Here is a 3,276-nt window from a genome sequence, read left to right on the forward strand (position 1 = left end):
AGTACAAGCTGCAAATGCTTTGCTTACAGCTGAGGGGTACTTTTTATTCACATGTTTGAATATTGAATAAAAATCCATATAAAGCAAATATTCAAATAGTTTTCACAGGAACGCAGATAAGTGTGACCCCACCTCCTAGCTTTCCATATTGTTCTATCTGTGCCAACCCTACTTACAAAGACATTTCCAAACTAGCAATGATTAAGATAAATGGTCTCTCCTAATCCCTTAATTCAAGCTACACTTGCAGTAACAGCTACAAGAATGGCATCTACATATTAATAGGAGCTGAGGCACAGGCTGTCGGTGACATTTCATTCCACTCTCCCAGGCACAAGACACAGGCAGAGTGCTGATGTCCTGCTCCTCCACTTCGGGTGGGAAGTCATGGTTTTGGACTCGCTGCATCAGTTGCCACGTCGGCCCTGACATCACATGGCAGACAGTTGGCCTCTGGAATCCATTGAGAGTAGAAACAGCAGCAATGGTGTAAGCACCCACATTTTCAAAGAGCATTCAGTCCCTCAGATGCATCCTGGGCAAACCACAGTGCTCAACAAATTGATCAAGGCCATCACATGTTGATTCCCATATGCTGGATGAATAATACTTTTCATCTGGTTTGGGTCTCTTCTTCTGCAGAAGGGGCTTCACATGCGCATGATCATAGAGGATGCAATTAAATTATCCATATGCTCCATAATTCACGTAATACATAAAGGTATTTTTGTTCCAATCATCTTTATCATCAGAGCCTGTTTATTCCTTTAATTCAAGTTTTTTGGCAATGATATTAACTGCTAGCATGAAAGCTGATGCAACATGGTATCTGCCTGGCTCAGTTATGAGTGTCACTCCCAAGTCTGACTGAAAATACTTGTCATGGGTTGGGTTGATTACGCTGGCGATCTCTTCAAATTTAAGCTTTACATCCTTAGGTCCAGGAAAGCCACCACCAATATCAAGCAAATACATGTTGAAACTAACCTCAGCTCCCATGTCAAAGACACAGAGGGCATCAGAGATGACCTGCATGAAAGTCTCAGGATCAGTACAGCCACTTCCCACGTGGAAGCTGACACTGACGAAATCAATATTTAGCCTATTCCAAAAGAAACCTGCTGGTTTTGAGTGTGGCACCAAATTTAACACTGAGACAACAGACTGCTTTGTAATTGTTAATGGAGAATTGCATGGGTGGAATTTCTCCATTGCTAGTAGGAGTGGGGTTTTTACAATATCTTGAGAAAAAGAAATTTCTAAAACTTGCATGGGAGAATGAGTGAGTTTTATTTGGGTAAAGTTATATCCCTCAGTTTGCAAAGTTCCATTTCCCTTAAACCAGTCCTGGAAAAGGTGCAGCTAGGGGTTCATCAGAGCTAAAAGCAAACTCGATGTCCAGAGTTTCTGTTCCATGGTGGAGTTGAGTCCAGCATTACATCAGGCTAGTTATAGTCCATTAGTCCATTGTGTGGAGTCCACATGGCTGTGGGCCATGTGGATGAATGCAGGGGAGTGCGCCCCCTGCAACAAGAGAGCCAGGAGCACAGGAGGGCCAAGAGATCCAACTTCCTTTGTTCAGGAGTTTATGTATCTCAGATTTCTCGCCCTTGCAGTGACCACACCTATTTTGGCCAATGACCTGCTCCAACTTGTGACTGACAGTAATCACCGTTCCTACATCATTCAGACCTTACTTGTTTACAAGGATTTGCATAGATAATCCCCTCTGGAGGTGCCCCAAGACTCTGCACAATTGTATTTCAGTCTTGCTGGCACAGACAAATCCTCTCCTGATGACAGCTAGGGTCTTCATCATGGTTCTGCTGTCATTGCATTTGACTGCATAAAAGGGGGTGACCTGGGGAAGAGCTTTTAACCATTTCAGATTTTTTTTCAGGATATTTCCCAGGTCCACAACATAGAAGGCATTCTTATCATCATCAGAAGAAACTTTATTAATATTTTGGTCTAGAATGTCCTTGACAGTAAAGCTTTCATCAAGGAAATGGCAGTCAAACCCTTCATTACTAAAGTTGTTCATGGTTTCTGGATGTTCTTAAGGGAAACTAAGAGATGACATTTAAAGAAATAATTGCCAGCTTTTCATAAATGTAGTTCTCCAGGAATTCCAAGTTCTACTGAAGATGGGTGTTCTCTCGGTGCAGCAGTGGAAATGTCCTGATAACACAGATGTGCTGTCCACCTTGGAGTACAGAGTGCTTCAAACTGACCCCATGGAGACACCTTTACTGAGCCCACAGGAAAGCCAGCCACCCCCATCAGCTGCCTGCTTGACATCCCACTGCCTTACTTCCTTCCATGGAGGACCCCTGGCTGGAGGTTGCTCAGAGAACTGGCAGAAGGGTTGTGGCAGAGGCTGAGGGGACTGACCCCTTTAATATTTCTTGCAGTACTGGTTTGGTGATGATGAACTCCTCTAGGTTTTGGGGTTTTTTTAGACCTAGGAAACTCTTTATCTCTCCTTTGATGCTAAATGATAGCATTTCTGGTTAGAGCAGTCTTGGTTATAGGTCCTTTCTTGTCATCACTTTGAATATTTTATGCCAACCCCTCTTGGCCTAAAAAGTTTCTGTTGAGAAACCAGCTGACAGTCTTATGGCAGCTCCCTTGTAGGTAACTAATTGCTTTTCTCTTGCTGCCTTTAAGATTCTCTTTTTGTCTTTAGCTTTTAGCATTTTAATTGTGATATGTCTTTGCATGGGCCTCTTTGTGTTCATCTTGTTTGGGACTCTCTGTGCTTCCTGGACCTGTATTTCTATTTCCTTTGCTAGTTTAGGGAAGTATTCAGTCATTATTTTTTCAAATAGGTTTTTAATTCCTTGTTTTCTATCTTCTCCTTTTGGTGCCCCTATCATAGAAATGTTGTTATGATGTTGTCCTTGAGGTCCCTTAAACTATGCTAATTAGAGTTTTTTTCTTTTTCTATTCCAATTAGGTGTTTTCTGCTACCTAATCTTTCAAATTGCTGATTGTATCCTCTGCTTCATTTATCTGCTGTTGATTCCATCTAATGTATTCTTCATTTCAGTTTTTATCTTCTTTATTTCTGATTGTTTTCTTTTTTATGGTTTCCATCTCTTTGTGTAAGTTCTCACTGAGTTAATCTATTCTTCCCCCAAATTCATTGAAGATTCTTATAACCAGTGTTTTAAACTCTGTATCTGGTAGATTGTTTCCATTTCTAAATGTTGTTTTTTTGGAGTTTTGTCCTATTCTTTCATTTGAGATATGTTTCTTTGTCTCCTCATTTGG

The 3,276-nt window shown here is 41.2% G+C and overlaps 1 pseudogene across 1 annotated transcript; it reads right to left on the reverse strand.

The window, feature by feature from the left end:
* Positions 1–271: 271 nt before the first annotated feature.
* On the reverse strand, positions 272–2,044 carry LOC308552433 (ornithine decarboxylase pseudogene; annotated as a pseudogene). The gene is made up of 2 exons: positions 1,698–2,044; positions 272–1,302 (listed from the first exon to the last, which is right to left on the reverse strand). The product of its transcript is annotated as an ornithine decarboxylase pseudogene (transcript).
* Positions 2,045–3,276: the final 1,232 nt, after the last annotated feature.

Source organism: Miniopterus schreibersii, assembly GCF_964146895.1.
Source record: "Miniopterus schreibersii genome assembly, chromosome: 2".
NCBI lineage: Eukaryota > Metazoa > Chordata > Mammalia > Chiroptera > Miniopteridae > Miniopterus > Miniopterus schreibersii.